Raw genomic sequence first — 23,521 nt, forward strand, 5'->3', positions numbered from 1 at the left:
GCAAGACACATACATAGTACTGCATGCCCACAACACAACATGTTTGACATGTACACAATACCACATGTACAATGGTACCATATGTACAACATGCACCTGTACACAACACCACCTACACAACATGTGCACAACATTAGATGTACATGACACCACCAGCACAACATGTACACAATGCCACATGTACACCGCACAACTTGTACAACGTGTACACAATACCACATGTACACAACACCACATGAAAAACATGTATACGAAACAATATGTACACAACGCCACACGCATGACATGTACACAACACCGCCTACACACAAAAACACATGTACAACATGTACACAACACCACATGCACACATCACCACATGTACAGTCATGCACATAACACCATATGCACATAGCACCACATGTACAACATGCACAAAAGACCATATGTACATAGCATTGCATATACAACATGTGCATAACACCATTTGTACACAGCACAACGTATCCAACATGCACACAACACCATATGCACACAACATCGCATATCCATCATGTGCACAGTACAATATGTACACATCACTGCATATCCATGATCCAAAATCTTTTGCTTATAGATGTATTAAAGAATTACATGCATGAATTGTAGCTTAACATAGAGAAATTAATGTGCACATGAGAGAAGAGGAGAAACACATAAAGCATGAAAGAAGACAACAAGACTTGATAACGGAGTTCGTCCGACTTGGACTATGTCTCCGGGCCCTACTCGATCAATGGGGAGGCCTTCATTAATTAAGTGGCATGAGAAAGAAGAGTACAAGAATCAATTACAAAAAGGAGTTTTATAGCTCCATATTGAAAAATGGCCGAAAAATGAAAAACTCTGATGGAGAAATGGACAACGCCATTGCGTTCATGGTGTCGAGAAGTGCTAAAACCATATAAAATTTGTTAAATTATGACAAAGTGAAAATTCGGCCCTCCTGCAAAATTCTGCCTCGAACTGCGTGCACTGCTTCCTCTGCCTGGGCACACTAATGAACTGTGTTTAAATATAAAATGTGCTGACAGATTTCACAAGAAATCTATTAGCAAGTTGGTTTGAGATTCGTTTAATATGGAGGAGGTTGGGAGGTCAAACCCCGCCTCCTCCTTTTTTTTTACATACTAAATCTTTTATTTTAAAATGGGTCGCGCTGGGCCCGCCTTGGGCGGCCCACCCACCTCACCTCTGCTGGCTCCATATTCTCACTAAGGTATTCTATTTGAATTGTATTTAGGGTTAGGGGTTGGGTCTATGCCCCAAGGGCCAACCGACGCTTAATGTAATTGTTTGTGTTTAAATGGGTTGGGTCTGTGCTCCAAGGGTCGGCCCACCCAAACTCCATGATGGTTAGTGGTGGTTTCGTGGGAGGGGCTAGGGGTAGTGGCCTACCCCTCCACTAATATATAGGTGCGGATAGGATTGGGGTGGCGGGGTTGGTGGCCCGCCACCCTTTTATATATATATATATATATATTTTAAAATAAAACAAACTGCGCATTTTTGAAAATTCGGATTTTGACCCCAAGGAGTCGTTTTAACCAGGCGAAAATTTTGCCCAAAATCTGGCCGGAGTTGGCCAGATTCCATCCGCATGAAAAAGTCCAAATTATGCCTTCATTAATCCTTCCCAGTCATCAAAAAGTCAACCCAACTTTGACTGCCTCTATCTCCTTCATTTGGACTCGGATTCGAGTGTCATTCACGCCATTGGAATCAGGGCGACGAGCACTTTGATCTGATTTCAAGTTAATTGCCTTTCTGCCACTTTGAATTTTGAATTTTTTCCATGCCACTGGTGTCTGGAGATCCACCTGGATAAATCCTCCCCGTTGAGGAGATTTTAGACTACCAAAAGCTTTATCAATCAATTGGCAAGTGAGGGAATTGTTCCCTCACTCTTTCCTTTTCTAGCCATTTTTCCTTGCTAGGGTGCATCCCCTTGAAACCAACTCGAAGGTATTCCACATCTCCCCATCATGAAGTCTTGGTTCTTCTGTTAAGGATGATGTCTTCAGGTAACTCATCGAGATACTCTAGTGCAAAGTCATCAACTGTAGGAACTGTGCCCACCTCTTCGGTGTCCATAATCAATGGTGGCTCATACAACTTTAAGTTCTCCACATTCACTACAGAGTACATTTGCATATATATCGGCAAATTGAGACGAAAGGCATTGTTTCCAATCTTCTCCAAGATGGTAAATGGGCCATACCAGATTGGTCGCAACTTATTCCCTTCTCCCTTCATCTTGTCCTTGCTGATATGGAACCACACTTTGTTGCCCACTTGAAATTGATGGTCGACTTGGTTGTTATAGACATTTTTGTGCCCTACAAATCCAAGCATGAAATGTCCATAAACCAAGGGCTCCTAAGTCCCTAAAAGTGTTGTTCTAACCCCTAAAGGAACAAGGTCAACAGATTATAGCTTCTCCCAAAAGTTCTCCATGAAAAACTACTCAAAATTCGTCAAAACAGGATCATTGCAGCTGCTCCACTGGCTAGGTGCGTTGCATCTCACCCAAATGCACTGTGAGGGTGCGTTTCATTTCAAAACTCCCTTCTGTGGGGTGCGATGGGCGAGAAATGACAAATGGCAGTGTCATTCCGTGAGGTGGAGAGGCAATGGAAGCTTCCAGAATCTTCCCCTGTGACACTTGCCTCACTGAATTTGACCAAGGATGAGTAAGAGGCCTTCAGTCTCCAAGTGGAAACAAGAACTATCAGAGAGAAGACACTAATCAAATCACAAGCTGACTCATCCCCCTTACAGATATCTATATATGGATCCCTCATCCCAGAGATCCAGAGGCTGGAATTTTGCATATTGTAAGGAATTGCTGTTGGTTTCTAGAGACAAACATCAGATTGTTGGGTCATCTAAGCTTTGTTTGAGGTGAAGAGGGGCTTCTTTGTTGGGAGGTTGATGCTGGGTCAGAACCACTGGTTGTAACTCCTCCTGGATCTTTTCTTGTTTATCAATAAAAGCTATTTGAGTTTTCCTCCATGCTTTTGTATCATTGATGCTTGTTACATTTGTATGGTCAATTTAAATCTGATCCTAAGTTGTTTATGAATATAGATCCATGTCTTTGTATAGTGCTATGCTTCTGTGATCTTATAGGTACTTTTTGAAGCTGGGCGTGCTAGGGAGCAGGTAGCTGGAGACTATCAAAGAAGAGAGGGATCGAATCAAAGGATTAGCGCAAGACAGAGGTTGGTTCTTTCTATTCCTCTCTATCTACAATTCATAAAAGAAATACAAAAGTAGCTTTTCTTGGTTTGTTTCTAAGGCAGTTGTCACACCTTAGTGGGATAGAGCAGTTCTAAATAGACACTTTTCCCTGTAACAAAATGGTGACTCCGCTGGGGAGATAATTAGTTTGTTTGTTTATCATTCTTTGTTGTTTGTTTCATAAACTTACAAGTAGCATTCGAACTGCATTTGCCATAACAAATGCAAAGTAGATAACTGCTGCTTCAATCCATCCACTGGATCTGTTTATGATTTAAACAGCTGATTCACAAACTATCTGATTGCCCTTGTGACAGCTCTTAGATCCTCCTTAGATCTACCCCTGATTGTTGCATTATTGATTGCTTTTTACTCGGCCAAAAACCAAGAACTGAACTGCAAACTGTGACCCGGAACCCGAGTAGAGTCTCGTTTCTGGCTCAGCGCAGGTACTGTTCAGAGATTCTGAATTTCAGTGCACTTCTCGAAGGGACAACTTGCACTGCATTTCAGATTCCCTGTGTTACAGGTGCGCTGATCAGACTAGCTCTATGCAGCTGTGGCTTCTGCCTTTCCATTTCTATTCCTGAATTTTGCTGCTTGTGATCAGAATATGTCTGTCTGAAACTCCTTTTCCTTGCTGTTATTCCACCTCCTTTGTACAAAATAACTGTAGATGTTTTTGTGTGTTTGTTGATTCGTTTACAGTTTTCCTTTGCAAAAGTAGCATAGTCGTACTGTCGTCCTTTGATTTGAATCTATCGCAAGTATCGATTTCGATCATAGGAGAAAGTTTGATTGCTGTTGACGGTCGATTATCCTGCTACTATTGCTTTTGGTTTGAATTTGTAATTTTCTAGTGTCAAAAACAAGTATTCATTTCAAAATCGTAAAGTGTCGTAATTGTCTCTATTTCTGATTTCGAAAAGGAGCTTGTTTATATTTTTCGCTTGAAAAGAAATTCAGATTTGTACATCAACTTTCTTTTTAAGCATCTATATATTAAGAAAGTCGAAAAACAAATACATGCATGTGCATTTGCATATAGACAGTCTGTTTGGCTTGATTTAGGAAAGTGCATTTACAGTGTGCTCTTTGCTCTTTGTGAAAAGATTCTGTCTTTCTTTTCCCTAGTAGCTAGGATTTTCATTGCACAAAAGAGATAAAAAGTTTGTTTATCATCTTTAGATTTCATTTTAGGAATTACATCTACATCTCGTGGTGAACCCGAAAGGCAAACTTCATAAACAAGATCAACTTAAAATAAATTCAATGAATCTAACAACGCTTTGGAACTTAATGCACAACATTTAGAGGTCTAGGCTAGAGACGTATTCCGGCATCGTAAAGCCTGGTAACTGTTGTTCTCACTGATGGTTGGGTGATTCCTCCACTTTGAGACGATAAGTGCCAGTATGGACTTGTGCTCCCACGTACCGTCGAGTATATTTTGGGAGACCCCTATAGGCTTAAATCCTTTATCCATAGGAAGCCGTGTCTGCCGCCCTATCGATCGCAATGCACTGAACATAGCATTCGGGAAGATTGACTGCCGTACCATAAAAAGTATTCTGCATTTTTGCGATTGGTTTGGTACTCAATCTACCTAGACTTCCAGAGTAGTCCCTTTCGTTCCTTTTCATACTCCTTAACGGAAAAGGTCCATCTGAGCACTTGTCACTTCAGGCTCATTAAAAATCGAAGGAGACTAGAGTCATCTTTTGTTTTTTCTCGACTCTTAAAAATTGAAAAAACATGTTGTGTCAAAGCGTCTAAAATTCATTTAATTCGGAAACATACTTCCCCTTTTATTTTAGTTGATCAAGTAATCCGCAATCGTGGAAGAAAGTCAATTGAAACCCTGTCATTCGCGGAGGCTTACGAGTCAACCGTCTTTGTCTCCGGAATCGAAGCTAGTACGGACAAAGCAAACTCGTTTAACCGGTTCCAAATCTCCTATTAAAGTTAGAACAAGTGTTCCAACGACATCAGAGACTTCGGTTACTCCAAACATTTCGGGAATCCCCGCCTGTACAGAAGAATTTCAGCAGCCACAGAAGGACAGTGATACTGATCCTAGTCTGAGAGTAAACACTTGTGTTACCGAACCAGTTCCATCTACAACCGGTTCAGAGAGTCTTGCTCTTCAAACATCTGTCGCTATCGATTTCACACCTTCTTCGGCACCAGAAATATTTTACGGACCTGACGGTCTTCCCCTTCCACCTGGTCTGATTGCCATAGAAGAAATTGTAGAAGATCCTCAAACAAGTACTCCAACGCAATTTGGAGTTGGGATCACTCTATATCCTTCTTCGTCAGAAGTTAGTCTACCACCAGCGAAAGCTCCTGTAGAATCGCTAGGTAATCTTTTGGATAAACTACAAATTTCTGAACAACCGTCAACATCTAGGACTATGTCGTCTGACACAGCGACGGCAGAACTCCCTGCTATCACTCCGACAATGTTCGCCGGTATACCATCTGTCCCGACTAGCTCTTAGCCGCTAGAAGGAGCCCACTCAGGGGCTATTTCGACAGTATGGTCCGTTCCTGTTTGTTCATCCAAAATAATATCCGGAAACTCTTATGTTGAGTCTCAACAAATTGATACATTTGGAGGTCAATTTGGGCAGTCCGGCCCCCAAGGGCAAACAATTCCCTTGAGTTTTGGATTACCACCGTATGGGGGGCAGTATACCCTTTCATTATCCCCTCCCGGAGGATATCCATACGGGAGTTCACAACAACATTCAGGTTATACTGGAATTACCTCAAGTGGTTGGGTACCTATACTACCTCAACAACCAAGAGTTGTATACTCAATGCAACAATGCGTACCTATGTCAAATATCCAGACTACGCCAGCTATTGTGATGGTGTCGCAAGTTCAAGCGCTGCCTGTTGTATGCCAACCTCAGGTTTCTCAGGTTGTAATGCAACAGCCCCTTGACCCTGCGACTCAACCACAATCGCCGACTAGTGGAACGACACAGGTTCACATAGGTATAATTACCCCTCATCTTGGTCAAACTGTTAGTATCGGGCAACAGCACATGGCTTCACAACCATGGCTGGTGCAATACCAACAACCGTAATTCCAACAAGTATACCAAGGTTCTGAGCAACACATCTTTGCTAACGGTGGACAACCATACATTCAAAACGGTCAAAATCAACCATTTTACAATGGTCATGTCCACCAACCTTACCAAACATACCAGCATCAAATGCATTATGCCGGTATGCAAAGACCAACTGCTCAGGCAATCCCATCTTATCCTGGGTATGCTTCACCTAACCTGAATCAGCAGTTACCATTTGTGGCAACTTTGGAGTTACCTGATTTAAACCGGTTAACCAACGATCCAATTGCTTACGCCCCTTGGTGGCCAGCGATTCCGCATAAACTTCCATCGGATATTCCTAAATTTAATGGTAATCCGGGTGAAGATCCATCGAATCACGTGATGACCTTTCATCTATGGTGTTCATCAAACACCCTAAATGATGATTCGATAAGACTTCGCCTCTTTCAGAGGACATTGACGGGTCTAGTGGCAAAATGGTACATCGAATTGCCTAGAGCTTTGTTCGACAACTTCAGCACCTTAGCCACAACCATTTTAACCCATTTTCAGTTACCAATAAGGTACGAAACGGGAACAGAACTTCTTACCAATTTCAAACAGACGACGGCCACTCACATATCTGATCATATACATGAATGGCGACGTCGTCGTAGAATGGTAAAAACGTATGTCCCCGATCAGCTCTTAGCTGAATGGTTTATCAAGTCATTACTACCTTCCATCATGGAAGATGTGGCAAAGGGGGGAGTCGTAACAGAAGAGAAAGTTATCGCTCGTGCACAATATCTGGATTTGATTTACACTCAGTTCGACACTCTCTATGATAAAATACCTGACGCCCCTAGATCGAAATTCTCAATTCCTCCTCCTCCTAAATTGAACAATGACTCTCATGCCGGCGATGGCGTGATTGGCACAACAGACACGAAATCGACAAAGGATACATCCAAAAAGGCCCGTAAGATTTCAGGTCAAAATGCAAAATATGAACTTCTTGCTTCGGAAGTAAATGCTGTATCGACAGATAAAGGCAAAGAAACCAAACAACCAGGGAGAAAGAAGAAAGGCAAAGGGAAGAAGAAGAAACAGGAGGAATCATCACCTGAAAAATCTTCTTCAAACCCTCCTAGAGATAGGAAATTAAAAAATCCATGCTTGATATGCAATGAGGATCATTGGACCGCAAGTTGTCCACACAGAACTGAGGTTAAAAAATTCTTTAAGAATTCGAAAACCTCTGCAGTGTTAACTGATCCATTTCCAAATCTAGGAACAAATCTGGTTGAAAGTGAAAATGCTTCCCCGTCTCAAGTGCTAATGTTGTCGGTTTCAAAACAGCAAAATGATGCTTTGATATCGACAAGGAACAAAGATTATGGGAATCCACAGCTGTCGAACAACAAGGATAAAGATCAACCTATTAGTTCGACAACAACTTCGACAGAAGTTGTGCCACATACCATTCCTGAATTGACGATAAAACCGCCAAAGGGAGTAGTACATAAGTCGACATTTAATCCCCGCGCTAGAGCGGCACAACATTATAATATAGTGGAAGATTTGGCCCAATTGCCATCCGCTATGTCGACTCTTGAAGTACTACAAAATTTCCCATCCCAAAGGCAGGCTTTATTATCAGCCATTGGTGGGATAGACCCAAAGGATTCCAATCTAGTATCCTTTGATCATAAAGGATACGATCCTCAATTACCAACTCAACTAGATTTCCTTGTTCAAGTGAAAGCCCTCAACAAAACTGTTCATCGAACAATTATTGATGAGGGAGCATCTACATGCATTATGTCGATGAGTTGCTGGAAGACTTTAGGATCTCCAACCTTGTCGCGATCTTCGACGACATTAAAAGCATTCGACGGAAGGACATATACCCCATATGGTATCCTAAGTAACTTTAAAGTTGAACTAGGAGGGAAAACGGTAGAAATAGATGTTGAAGTCATCGATGGGAATCTTGATTACAACATCCTACTAGGAAGACCATGGATATATGCCATGGTAGCTGTTGTGTCGACCTATTCTAGGAAGATTGCATTTCTCTTTCAAGGAGGGATTACAATCGTCGATCAACAAAACTTCCTCCCCAATGGTTCTCAAGTTACATGAAGCATTCCCATGATCCATGGAAGCCCTCATTCGCTTCAAAATATCGGAGTAGGCCTATTAAAAGATCCTATACTAATGGGAACTTTCACCCTTCCACCTCCAATCAACCTGTCAGAAGTGGCGTCGATAGGAACCTGGTACATGATATCTTCTAAAAAGATCTCAGAAAACGATATCGACATGGATCATGCAATGGTTTTGCCCCCAAGCCCAACAGAAATATTGTAGCAATCAATGTTCCTAGCATGGGAGGCAAACCCAAATCAATGCTCATCAAGCGTTTGGATAGATAGGTCTAAAGAATATGGTACCCCTTCAGATCCTTGGTCGCAAGTGCATGTCACCGACGAAGGAATTGTCCAATCAATGGTAATTGAATGAGCACCATGGAATGATTCCCACCATTGTTCCCTTCTTCTGGATTGTGGAGAAGATACTCAAGATGACCTTTATCATCCTTCAGGTTTTGATTTTCTATCAAATACTGTAAACACGGTGGATTCCGAGCGAAACTTGTCCAATATTGAAGAGACTATCGCCATAAATATCTCGACCAAAACAGATGTTGTAGAGAATATTTATGTCGGCAAATGTTGTTCTCCTTCAGAACTAGAGATATATAATGCTCTTTTTCGCGAATTCAGAGATGTCCTTGCTTGGTCATATGATGAAATGCCAGGCATTGACTCGAGTATCGTTGAACACGAAATTAAGATGTATCCAGATGTCAAACCAGTACGACAACAGCTATGGCAGGTGCACCCCAAGAAAGCCGCTGCCATTAAGGCAGAAGTTGAAAAAATTCTCCATGCTGGTTTCATCTACCTGGTTCCTCTAACCGATTGGGTATCGAATATTGTCCCTGTTATGAAAAAACAAGGAACAATTAGAGTGTGCGTCGATTATAGGGATGTAAATCAAGCTTGTCCAAAAGACAACTACCCTACACCCTTCATTGACCAGATAATTGATGAATGCGCCAGATGTGAAATCTTTTCATTCATGGATGGATTCTTCAGGTATAATCAAATAAATATCCGCCCACAGGACCAGTCAAAGACTGCATTTATTTGTCCATGGGGCACATTCGCATATCGAAAATTACCCTTTGGTTTAAAGAACGCAGGGGCGACGTTTCAGAGGGCAATGAATTATGCCTTCCATGACATCAAAAACATCGTTCAACCATACCTCGACGACCTTCCGGCTCATTCGCGAAAGCGGACTGATCACCTGTAGCATTTAAGAGCGATATTTCTACGTTGTCGACACTACAAGATACGACTCAATCCACACAAATGTGTATTTTGCGTCAATTCTGGTCGTTTACTTGGCTTTGTAGTCTCAAAGGACGGGATTCGTCTTGACCCATGTAAGGTCCAGGCAATCATAAATTTGCCTCCACCTTCGAATTTGCTTCAGATTCAGAAACTCCAAGGGAAAGCGAGCTTTCTGAGGAGGTTCATTCCAAATTACGCCAAAATTGCTAAAGGTTATACACGTATTTTGAAAAAGGAAGTACCCTTTGTCTGGGATCAGGTTGCGCAAGCTTCCTTTGATGCTTTAAAAGATTCCCTAATGAAAGAATCATTAATGTACGCTCCTGATTATCAAAAAGATTTTAACCTGTATCTGGCTGCAACGGATACGACCATCGCAATGGTTTTAGTTCAAGAAGTCGATGGAATTGAACATCCTATATATTATTTAAGTAAAAACTTAAATGATACAGAAAGCAAATATTCTTACGTTGAAAAGCTAGCACTCGCAGCTGTTCAAGCGATACAGAGATTTCGACACTATGTCCTCTTTCGGAAAACTACCATTCTGTCAGATTGCAACCCCATGACTTATATATTGTCGCGACAGTTGCTGGGGGGCAAATATTCAAAATGGATAGCAATCCTACAAGAGTTTGATCTGGAATTTGTAAAATCCAAGTCAAAGAAAGCTCTAGTTTTCGCAGAATTATTGTGTGATCTCCCATCGTCGTCCAACGATGACACATCCGAAGAAACAATCATGGATGAAAGTTTGTTTCTGATATCTGCAAGCAATGAGTGGTATGGGGATATAATCATTTATCTCCAAACCCAAAAATACAGGCCAAACACCTCCCACTCCGAACAAAAACGTATTCGATACCAAGCAAAAGACTACATGATCATCGGTGATACACTTTACCGTCGTGGTATCGATACAGTTCTGAGAAGGTGCCTCACCCATGAGGAGGCCGAAAAAGTCCTGAATGATTGTCATTCAAGCACGTGTGGGGGGCATCAATCTGGATATGCTACAGCGCAAAAAATCTTACGAGCAGGATACTTCTGGCCAACAATGTTCAAAGATTGCATAACCGCAGTCAGAAGTTGCCATGCTTGTTAAATTTTCAATAGCAAAACCAAAAGACCACTCGCACATTTGCAACCAATAGTTGCTATTGGGCCATTCGCCAAATGGGGCATCGATTTCATGACATGTAACCCCACCTCGACCGGGGGGCATGGATACATCATAGTCGCAGTTGACTATTTTACCAAATGGGCCGAGGCGATGCCTACATTAGATAATACTGGTGAAACACTTGCCGTCTTCTTTTTCAATCATGTAGTCGCCAGATTCGGCGTGCCGCATGCTATAGTCAAAGATCATGGATCGCATTTTCGCAATCACATGATGGTCGAATTAGCTGCCAAACTAGGGTTATCTCACAACAGCTCTACTCCATATTATCCGCAAGCCAACGGACAAGTTGAAGCAATCAACAAGGTCCTCAAACGCATGCTGCAAAGGATGATTGGAGTTCACAAAAGAAGATGGCACCTAATCCTGTACTCAGCTTTGTGGGCTTACCGAACATCGGTAAGGAATGCAACCGGGTTCACACCTTTCCAACTGGTATATGGCCTAGAAGCAGTCTTACCAATCCAGTGTGAAATCTCGTCTCTCAAACTCGCAATTGATCTCCTCCCCAGAACTTCAAAAGAAGAAGCTCGTTTCTTGGAATTAATCCAATTGGATGAAACCCGTCGTGATGCCACTTTGGCTAACGAAGCCCATAAGAAACGAGTCAAGGCGCAGTTCGACAAAAATGTCAAACCCCGTGTCTTCTCAGAAGGTGACTTGGTCTTGCTTTACGACCAAGAATCTGATAAATTGGGAGCGGGTAAATTTAAGTCTTTATGGATGGGCCCCTATATTGTTAAACGAGTGTTAGCAAAAGGAGCCTACGAGTTAATGGATTATGATGGAATTCCACTGGCGCAACCTCGTAATGGGTTGTACCTCAAGCGTTACTATGCGTAATGGTAACCTGTGTGCTTTTGTTATGTTTTTGTTTTCGCTAAAGTGTTTATTTTGGTCAAGTAATCCACTTTTTACATTTGTTGCAGATGTCAAACCTATTGGAGTCATGTGTTGGATATGCCGACGGAGCGAGTCGTAGTTCGCGGAACCTATCCTCCGCAGCCTGGGCTATTTTTAATCCAAGCGGTGAGTTAGTAAGTTTCAGAGGGGTATGTATTGGTCGATCAACAAATAACATCGCTGAATATAGCGCGTTGATAGAACTTCTCTCTGATGCCATCACACATGGTATACGCCGACTAATTGTCAGGCTAGACTCACAGCTCGTAATACTACAACTCAATGGTATATATTCCATCCGAAACCCAACTATTTATCACATGTTCCTAAGGGTTAAGATTTTGGAAAGACAATTTGATTTTATTCAATATCAACATATTTCCAGAAACTTAAACACATTAACTGACTCATTAGCAAACTATGTGTTAGATAAGCATTTGCAACATTTATAAAAAGAAACACACCATCAATGTTTGCATGTGGATCATGTAGCTTAACCAAAATAAAACTCCGAAAATAAAAAATATATATAACTTTTTATGGTTTACACATAATGTTCTGTAACCAAGACAAAATCGGTCAAATGACCCAAAAACTCAAAATGCTAGGGGGCACCCTAGTCCAATGATGCTCGTGATAGCAAGTCATAGCCTGTGCGATCATGCATAAGAGACGAGTCCATCGTCTGGGCACACCAGTAGTATGCCGCTGTAACCGCAAAGGTAGCTCATCAGTCCTCACATCTGGAATACCAAGAGTGAGGCCCTCAACCTGTTCCTGTAATGCTGTGAGAGTCTCAGCCACATCGAGGTCACGAAGAATAGCCCTTCCGACAGCCTTTCCTGCTGGAACAGCAGCTGGTAATCTCAGGCGAACTACTGGACAAAAAAGACCAACATCTGCATGTACACATGAGTTTGATTAAAGTCTTGATAGAATAAAGCACAAGGACATTATAAACAAAAAACGATAAACAAGAATATGGTAAAAGATTTTACCAATGGCGCCCCACTGCTCGCCATCCGACAGTACTAAATCTGGATCACCCCGGAAGTCCATGCCAGTGTATGGATACTCAGAATAAACCATCTCCTGACGATCAAACCACCTGAAGAAGGTATCAGAAAATGAAATCTGAGACTGGCCAGCATGCCTAAACATATGGTCAACCCATCTCTGCATACGTGGTTCAGTAGGAGAAGGTAAATCGAGTGCAATGTACTGCAGCTGCATCAGTGGTATCTTCTCCAAGGCAAAGGCAGTCAAAATAGAACCATACCCAAAGTTCTTCAACCTCCCGCTCTTTATCTTGGTCAACTGTTCTTTCATCACAAGAAGTACTGCGTCGCACCAGTTGAACACCTTCGGTTGGAGGCATTCCAAGGCATGCTGCATGTAAGATCGGTTGGCTACATGAAGGGCCGCACCACCGGCCATCCTACCAAAAGTAAACAGAATAGTCCTGAGGGACATGTCAGTGACATCACAGATGATGATCTTGCCATCTTTACTCGGCTGAGATCCTTCTCTGCAGTACCGACGGACATAATCTCTCACAGAGTCGCCTCCTCGGGCCGAACCTGACAAAGAGATGGGGGCACCCCGCCTCGACAAGCCAGTCAAGAAATAGATGTCTACTACAGTCAAGGGGATAGATTTGCCCCTGATCTGGAAAACCTGGTTGGTAGGATCCCAAGCATCGAGCAAATACTGCAGTAAGTTGATCTGCTGTCTCATGCTAGAAATGCGGAAGAACTTCAGCAAGCCATAGTTCCGCAGCGCGTTCACTGTAACTGGATCATGTAGGGCAAGCATGTCCTCTTCTTCATGCTCACGTTCTCACCATGTAATGGTCATCTTACTCCAAATATCTCTGAAAAACATACAAGAGAGGAGTTAGATCCTGATTTTGGTAAGAAATAGGCAAAATTTCCATCAAAAATTGTGCATCAAATTCCCTTTTTGCGCCCAACGCACCTGCAGCAGTGTTCTAGGTGCGTTGAATGTCAGATAGCCTTTAGACAGGCCAACATTCAATGCAGTTTTCGATACACTGAGGGTGCGCTGAAGGCAGAACGAGTTCTTCAAACCCCAGGGACTCAGAAAAGCTAGGAATCAAGCTCAAAATGCAAAATGGAAACCATGAAATGAAAGAGCTCAGGTTTAGCTCCTACCTGGTCCAGACGGCGCCGAGAATCATCCAAAGAATCTCTCGAAATCAGCTGATGAAAATCGAGGGGGAAAAGCACCTCCAAAGCTCCAACAAACCAAGTTCAAATGAAATGGTAAAATGAGAGGTAAAAACACTTTTTCATTACTTTTTACGTAGTTCAAAGTAAAATATTAGTGTTCTAACTCGTTTTCAAGCATATATTGTTCATTTCTGACTAGTTTGATGAAGCAGTTGAAAATACAGTACGATCTTTGAAAGAACGAAACTATTTATGGTAAAATCAAAATAGGACCATCTAATCGAGCAGTGTTACTGCAAGGTTCAAGCTCGTTAAAAAATAAACCCGCATCGAGCAGTTTTAGCACATAGTTCAAGCTCGTTAAAAAATAAACATAAGACATGAGCAAATGTTTCCACCCGCGTTTAAGCTCATTAAAAAATGAACTATTCCCCGGTAAATAACCATCGTGAATGTAGTACTTCAGCCATTAAAGCCTTGGTCGTGTTTGCACCGTCACCTCCACTTTTTCATTGGCCGATCATTCACCTCCATTTGATTGTTTACCCATTTTGAGGAACGGCTGCGAAGAGTGATTTCACTAGCCATCCTTGTGACACTGCCGTGATTGGAAAATTCCAAACCTTACCTGGAATCAGCTGCTACCCGTTTTATCACTCGTTCCTCAAAAGACGAGTCTCCTTTAAGCTCTTTTCAACTGACTCGTAAAATATGAAAAGATTGCCGAGCCATTGGCCTCTCCAGCTCGTTAAAGGGACAGGAAGTGCTATCCCTCCTCTAGATTTTAATCTTTTTGGACCCGAGGGATTATTACACAAAAAGATCGAGCGCTTGTTTTGTTCGGCTCGTTAAAACTATCGAAAATTCATCCCTTCTGTATTGTTTTATACTTTTTCGGACTTAAGGGATTAGATGACGAAAAAGGAATTTTGGAGTTACCTTTACGTTCCTTTTCAGACTCTCTAAAATTGAAAAGGATCGAGTTATCTTTGTCGTTAAACTCGTTAAAAAGATTAATAGCGACAAACTTGTCTTTAGATGAGAACGAGTTTCACTATCGCTAGGCTCGTTAAAACATAGCGATGGGTTTGCTCGAAGGGCAAATTATAGAACAAGCATATGTTATCCTCCTCAAGCTTGACAAAAATAAAGAGGTACTGGTCAGCAATGACTGGGGAAAAATTGGGAAGAAAACTCAAAGAAACTTTGTTGGTAGCAAGTCGCTCTTGAACATGACACTTCCACTCCGTGTCCGAGTCGGGTTGGGTTGTTTCATTCACTGGTCACATCACCATGGTCACACCATACCATCCACATTTGGGGTTAATGCTACCAATCCATCACATCAGTGTCACCGATATGTTCAAGAGAAGTCATCCAGAGAAGTCACCTGTGTCTCACCCACTACCATACATTATACTCCATTCTTTCATGACCGCCACCCTGAACCTTATATCACCATATCGTTTTCACCTCCATCAAAATCATTTGCTCCGTTCCGTGTCATTGATGTGGGATTCATTAAGGCCCTCCTGTGATGGATCACTTCTTGTCGACATCAGCTCATTATCCAAGAAGTTGATCTAGGAACACCCCATTCAGTACTTTGAAGCTTGCATGCCTCAATGGCAAGTTTCTCACTTCCGGCGACAGGTATACATCAATGGCCTTCGACTGAAAGATTTTGCGTGGTGTTCGATGCTAAGTCCTTTATTCACACCACGTGAATTGTACTGCAGTACCTTGAGGGTCATTATCGTTATCGGTGATTCCTCTCGCGCTTGTTAACAGTTTACATTATTGACTCGTAATCAAGCGATGTCTTTCCATGTTCGACTTCAGAACATTTCTCACATGGATCGACTTGTACTTTGAGTGAAGATCGGACGAGATTGAAGACCCCGGATCTAGTTTCATCCATCCGGGCTGCGATATATATTTAGCGAAATAAAGACATTAAATGTACAACATTGCAGCACAGATAATCATCCTACCAAAAGGATGATGGCTCTATCAGAATCATCAGTCTACACTCAGACGGTTGTCTGTCCTATGTACATGAAAATGAATTTATAAAGTTGAGCATGGGAATGCCTGCCTCAGCTAGATCATGAAAATATTATGAAGATAATGTATTGTATTGTATGTTATTACAAGTCTCCTCCCAACATTGAAAGAACTTTGGATCCTCATAATAAAGCATTTCACCTGACACCAAAAGCTTAACGGCCTCATACTTTAGGGGGCAACTGTTATAGACATTTTTGTGCCCTACAACTCCAACCATTAAATGTCCATAAACCAAGGGCTCCTAAGTCCCTAAAAGTGTTGTTCTAACCCCTAAAGGAACAAGGTCAACAGATTACAGCTTCTCCCAGAAGTTCTCCATGAAAAACTACTCAAAATTGGTCAAAACAGGATCATTGCAGCTGCTTCACTGGCTAGGTTCGTTGAATCTCACCCAAATGCACTGTGAGGGTGCGTTGCATTTCAAAACTCCCTTCTGTGGGGTGCGATGGGTGAGAAATGACAAATGGCAGTGTCATTCCTCGAGGTGGAGAGGCAATGGAAGCTTCCAGAATCTTCCCCTGTGACACTTGCCTCACTGAATTCGACCAAGGATGAGTAAGAGGCCTTCAGTCTCCAAGTGGAAACAAGAACTATCAGAGAGAAGACACTAATCAAATCACAAGCTGACTCATCCCCCTTATAGATATCTATATATGGATCCCTCATCCCAGAGATCCAGAGGCTGGAATTTTGCATATTGTAAGGAATTGCTGTTGGTTTCTAGAGACAAACATCAGATTGTTGGGTGATCTAAGCTTTGTTTGAGGTGAAGAGGGGATTCTTTGTTGGGAGGTTGATGCTGGGTCAGAACCACTAGTTGTAACTCCTCCTGGATCTTTTCTTGTTTATCAATAAAAGCTATTTGAGTTTTCCTCCATGCTTTTGTATCATTGATGCTTGTTACATTTGTATGGTCAATTTAAATATGATCCTAAGTTGTTTATGAATATAGATCCATGTCTTTGTATAGTGCTATGCTTCTGTGATCTTACAGGTACTTTGTGAAGCTGGGCGTGCTAGGGAGCAGGTAGCTGGAGACTATCAAAGAAGAGAGGGATCGAATCAAAGGATTAGCGCAAGACAGAGGTTGGTTCTTTCTATTCCTCTCTATCTACAATTCATAAAGGAAATACAAAAGTAGCTTTTCTCGGTTTGTTTCTAAGGCAGCTGTCACACCTTGGTGGGATAGAGCAGTTCTAAATAGACACTTTTCCCTGTAACATTGGTGTTTGTCATGTCAAGCCTTGTACTGGGCTTGACTTTTCTCTAATTGCTCCTATACTACTTGGTGAATCAACTGGATCCATTGAATGAACTGCTGCGCTTTTTCCCTGTCATCATGTCCACTGGAGTCATCTTCCCTTCAAAAGACCATATCAAAAGGGTCTTTTGGCAGGTAGACAAAACATGTATCAAATGGTGAACGATGTGTAGATAAGTGCACTGCTTGGTTGTAGGAGTGTTGCACATATGGAAGATGCTCATCCCACAACATAGGATGTTTCCCACAATAGCCTTGCAACAAGTGTACCATGGTTCGGTTGACAACCTATGTCTGTCCATTAGTCTGTGGATGGAATGACATGATTCTTTTCAACTTGGTGTCCATCATCTTCCACAAGTTGGTCCAAAACTCTCTTGGCATTATGTTTTCTGGTATGACTGTATGTTACAGATGTTGTACTTGATGGCAACTCCAGTGGCAAGGCTCTCAGTTTGTTGAAAATTAAGAAGGACGCAGGAAACCAGTTCAGGAGGTGCGTACCCGCAGGTACACCATGCAGGGTCCGCGTCCAGCGACGCTGGCCAGCCGTTCAGGGGGTGCGTCCACCCAGTGCACACATTTCAAGGCAGAGAAAAAGCATGTGGGGGTTTCTTGTGTGGTATCTAGCCGACGGTTTTGTGTTTCTATGGTGTCGGCTCGTGGTATTGTTCCATGTTTTGGGGAGGAGCTTGCCTATATAAAGCAAAGGAGTTCATTTGGATTGAGCATTGTCTTTGGTTGAATATCTTATTTGGTGAGATCTAGTCCAGATCTAAGAGGGCGAATCTTCTAATGGACTGTGATCTCTATGGCGCATGATCAGATCTGTAGATCTGACTATTTGGGTTAGTCCTGAAGTCTTCATATCATTTATATCTGAAGGGACGCAGGTTCAGTGGAAGAAAAGCGCGCCGGGACGCAGTGCAGAGTCTGGAGATCTGCGTGGGGACGCAGGGCAGACGAAGTTCAGGTGCGTCTGGGACGCAGCGCAGTGACTGTAGATCTGCGTGGGGACGTAGAGCAATCAAGGTTCAGGTGCGTCTCTGAAGCAAAAGACGCGGCGCGATAGTGTGTTCAGGTGCGTCTTTGTAGCAAAAGACGCGGCGCGATAGTATCTTTTGGTGCGTCCCTGAAGCAACAGAACGCAGAACAGTTAAAGGAACAGTGCGTGGGCATGCAGCGCAGCGGAAGGATATCTGCGTGTGGACGCAGAGTAGCAGAAGGTTTACTGCGTCTGGTCGCAGGCCACAGAAGGAAAAACGGCATCTCTGTTTTAAGATGTTCTGTTGATTGAATTTCTCTGTTGATAAGGTGTTCTGGGTTAGTTCTGTTATTGCTGATCTGATATCTGTAGTGGTCTATATCTGTTATGTACTTGTTGATCATCTGATGCTTTATGAAAAGAAGTAGGGGGTTGTAGCTCCCTTGTAGGAGTAGACTTGAAAACGAGAAAGAGAGAGAGTTGTAGCTCTCTGCAGGTTGCAGCCTGCGTACTGGTAAAGGACTGCACCAGTACAAAATCATTGTAAAAGAAGTTTCTAAATTGAAAGAAGATAGAGACATATCACAGCAGGTGGTTTTCTCCCACATTGGGTTTCCACCTTACATCTTGTGTTCTTTGGTGTGACTGTCTATTTTCTTTGTTCATGCTCATTATTTTATGGTACTGATATGCAAGAATAATTCAAAAGATCAAATAAGGAAGATTTGTTAAATTGCTAGATAATACTGATTCACCCCCCCTCTCAGTATTATTTCCAACAATTGGTATCGGAGCAGGTCCTTCAGAGACGCTTGATCACTTGAAGGTAGATCGTTCATCATGAGCAACTACGAGAGAGAAGCATCAATCAGGCCACCGATTTTTGATGGGACAAACTTCAATTATTGGAAGGTAAGAGTTACTGCATATCTTCAATCTCTTGGTACAGAAGTTTGGGACATTGTAGAAACAGGCTATGCTTTTCCTTCAGCTACTCCTACAGATTTAGCTGAGAAAAAGAAGTATGAAACAAATGCAAAAGCAGTCAGTACTCTATTAGGAAGTATATCCCAAACAGAATTCATGAAGGTAATGCACTTCAAATCAGCAAAAGAGATATGGGACAAAATGGTCACGAGCTATGAAGGAGATGAACAGGTAAAACGAGCTAAACTTCAAACTCTCAGGATTCAATATGAGACTCTCAAGATGTATAATGATGAAAGTGTGGCTAATTATTTTCTTCGGGTAGATGAGATTGTTAATTGTATGAAAAATTTGGGTGAAGAAATAAAAGAGGCTATAGTAGTTGAAAAGATTCTAAGATCATTATCCCCCAAGTTTGAATCTAAAGTATCTGCAATAGAAGAAAAGGAAAATCTCCGTGTTCTCACTATGTCTCAGCTACATGGAATTCTAACTGCTTATGAAATGAGAAAGGGAGGTCCATCAGACAGAAGGGAAGCTGCTTTTAAGGCATCAGGCAAAGAAGATTACTATGAAGCAAGCCATGTTCCAGAAGAAGAGGAAGAAGAATCAAACTTTGTCAGAAATCTTCAAAGGGGTTCTGGAAGGTTCAGAGGTAAGCTACCTTTTAAATGCTTTGCTTGTGGAAGAGTAGGTCATTATGCTGCAAAATGTCCTTATAAGGATAAAGGAAAGGAACCTGCTAGATGGAACAAGAAACAAAGTGCAAATAAGAAAAGCTACTACACCCATGAAGATAGTGATGGCTTATCAAACAGTGATGAAGATGAACAAGGTAATAAATATAAGCTGTTAATGGCATTTGAAGATGATGATTATGAGGATGCTGTAGATGTGGATAATCTCTATGATGAAATTACTAGACTCAAGAGATGTATAGAAGAAAAGAATGTGATCATTGATACTCTACAATTTCAAATTGATGAAAAGGAAAAACATCTTGAAAAACTAGAAGGTGAAATTGTTGGTCTCAGAAAAGAAATTGAGAAAACAAAAGCTATTAATCTTAAGTTTGTCAAAGGATCTGAAACTTTGGATGAGATTATCAATGTGCAGCGGTCTCCTCTAAACAAGACAGGTTTGGGCTATAATGGAGAAACCTCTCAAGCATCCACCTCAAAAAGTTATCTTGATGCAGCAAGAAGAAATGAGCAGAAGAACAATGAAGATAATCAGGTAAAGCAGGGACGAATTACAAACAAAAACTATCAGGGGCAATCCATCTTAAGGGTGAACAAAAGCTACAACCAGCCACAGGTAAAATCTTCTCAGTTTGGTTCAAGAATAGATGAAAATAGAAATTACAATCAGTTGGCTGGTAGATTCAATAACCGCAGAAGCTTCTTCAATGGACAATGCTTTTCTTGCCATAACTTTGGTCACAAAGCAGCTCAATGTGTTGCATATAAAACAATCATGACTAGGGAAGCTCAAAAACAAAGAAGTATGACAGGGATTACAAAAAGGACCTATAACAACTTTTCGGCTCTTGAAAATGAAGTTGAATGTTCTATTTGCAATAATTTTGGTCATGAAGACTCTGAATGCAGGAGCAGGTTTCAGGAGAAAAAGGAACAAGAGCGGAAAAAGGAACAAGCCACAAGCACCAAAACATGGAGAATAAAGGAACCTCAAACAGAAAGATGTGGGATAGCATTTTATGCAGAAGGACAGGAAAATCTATGGTACATTGACAGTGGATGTTCGAAACATATGACAGGTGATAAAGAAAAACTTGAATCTTATTCTACTTTAGAAAAGGGAAAGAAAGTTTCTTTTGGAAATGATACTCCTGCAACTATAAAAGGAAAAGGGATTGCTCCTTTAAAAGAAAAGGTCAAGGCTGGAAATGTTTTGTATGTTGATGGATTGAAGCATAATCTTCTAAGTGTCAGCCAGATGTGTGATCAAAGAACCGAGGTTATTTTCAGATCGAATGGATGTCTTGTTCGTGATCTTGATACAGGTAAAACAGTACTCAAAGGCAAAAGAACTCCAAATAATCTGTACATATTTGAAGAAGGACAACAACAATGCTATCTGAGCAAGGATGAAGAGCACTGGTTATGGCATCGAAGGTTGGGACATCTAAGCTTCTCACAAATAAGGAAAGCATGCAAATATCAGGCAGTTCGCGATCTTCCAGATATCAAAATTCCTGACAACACCATATGCAGATCATGTCAGTTTGGAAAACAAACCAAGACTAACTTTCCAGAGAAGGAAGGATCAGCTAGCATGCCTCTTGAGCTAGTACATACAGATACATGTGGTCCATTCAGGAAAAGAACACCTAGAGGAGAGGAATACTTGATATTATTTATTGACGATTTCTCCAGGTTTGTCTGGTTAGGACTTATGAAGCACAAAGATGAAGCATTCGAAAAATTCAAATCCTTCAAAGCCTTGGTTGAAAATGAATCAGGTCACAAAATTAAGTGCCTCAGATCCGACAGAGGTGGGGAATTTACTTCAAATGAATTTTTCGATTTCTGTGATGAACATGGGATAAGGAGAGAATTCTCTACAGCTAGAACTCCTCAGCAAAATGGAGTTGTTGAAAGAATGAACAGAACAATCCAACAAATGGCTCGTGCTATGCTTGATGAATCAGGAACTCCCGCAACTTTCTGGGGTGAAGCTGCACATGCTGCGGTTATTATTCTCAACAAGACAAATGTTCGGGTGAACAGCACTCAAACTCCTCATGAGCTCTGGAGTGGTAAAACTCCTTCGGTAAAGCACTTCAAAATCTTTGGGAGCAAATGCTATATCAAGAATACTGATGAGCAGCTTGGCAAACTTGAACCTAGAGCAGATGAAGGCATTCTTCTTGGTTACTCTCCACATAGCAAAGCATACAAATGCTACAATAAAAGACTTGGCAGAATTGTTGACAGCATTGATGTAGTGGTTGATGAGAAGGGATACATTCCTAGGCAAGTACATCATGAAGATATCGAAGAAGATGAAGGCTACCCTCAAAGACAGAATGATGAAGAAGAAGAACCTCAAGAAGAACCAGAGGAGCAGACAAGAATAGAAGAGAAAACTCCATCCAGATATGTTCAGAAGAATCATCCAGAATCTCAGATTGTGGGGCAGAAAGAAGCAGGTGTACAAACAAGAAGAACAGTTGCAGAAGCCTCAAGCTATTTGGCATTACTCTCCTCTACTGAACCACAAAATGTGAAAGAAGCATGCAAAGATGAATGTTGGGTAAAAGCAATGGATGAAGAACTTGAGCAAATCGAAAAGAACAACACTTGGGAGCTGGTTCCTAGACCAAAGGATAAGAATGTTATCGGAACAAAATGGGTCTTCAAAAATAAATTGAATGAAAATGGAGAAGTAATTAGAAACAAAGCCAGACTTGTTTGTAAAGGGTATGCGCAGCAAGAAGGAATAGACTTTGAAGAAACTTTTGCTCCTGTTGCAAGACTTGAGGCCATCCGAATGTTCCTTGCTCTCTCAAGTTTTCAAAACTTCAAAGTATTTCAAATGGACGTGAAATCAGCCTTTCTGAATGGAGACTTGGAAGAAGAAGTGTACATTGAACAGCCAGATGGGTTCATTCTTGGAAATGATCCAAATCTTGTATGCCAATTGAAAAAGGCTCTCTATGGTCTCAAACAAGCTCCAAGGGCTTGGTACTACCGGTTGGACAAATATCTTCATCAACAAGGTTTTTCAAAAGGTTCAGCAGATAGCAATCTGTATATAAAAGTTGAAAATGACAAATTGCTAATACTTGTTGTGTATGTAGATGACATTATTTTTGGAAGCAATGAAGAAGCTATGAGTCAAAGTTTTGCCTCGGTCATGCAGAAAGAATTTGAAATGTCCTTGCTAGGAGAACTGACATATTTCCTTGGTTTGCAAATCCAACAAAAGGAAGGAGGAATCTTTTTATCTCAAACCAAGTATCTCAAACAGATTTTGAAGAAATATGGCATGGAAGATGCAAAACCAGTATGTACACCCATGGTCACAGGATGTAGTCTCAGTGCAAATGATGAATCTGCAGCAGTACATCAACCAACCTACAGATCTATGATTGGAAGTTTACTATATTTGACAGGTACCCGACCGGACATCATGCATGCAGTTGGAATAGTTGGAAGATTTCAGGCAAATCCGAAGGAGACTCATCTTCAGGCAGTAAAGAGAATCTTCAAATATC

Source organism: Pinus tabuliformis, chromosome 6, assembly GCF_031772625.1.
Source record: "Pinus tabuliformis cultivar Carrire ecotype Pingquan chromosome 6, CPIR1, whole genome shotgun sequence".
Lineage (NCBI taxonomy): Eukaryota > Viridiplantae > Streptophyta > Pinopsida > Pinales > Pinaceae > Pinus > Pinus tabuliformis.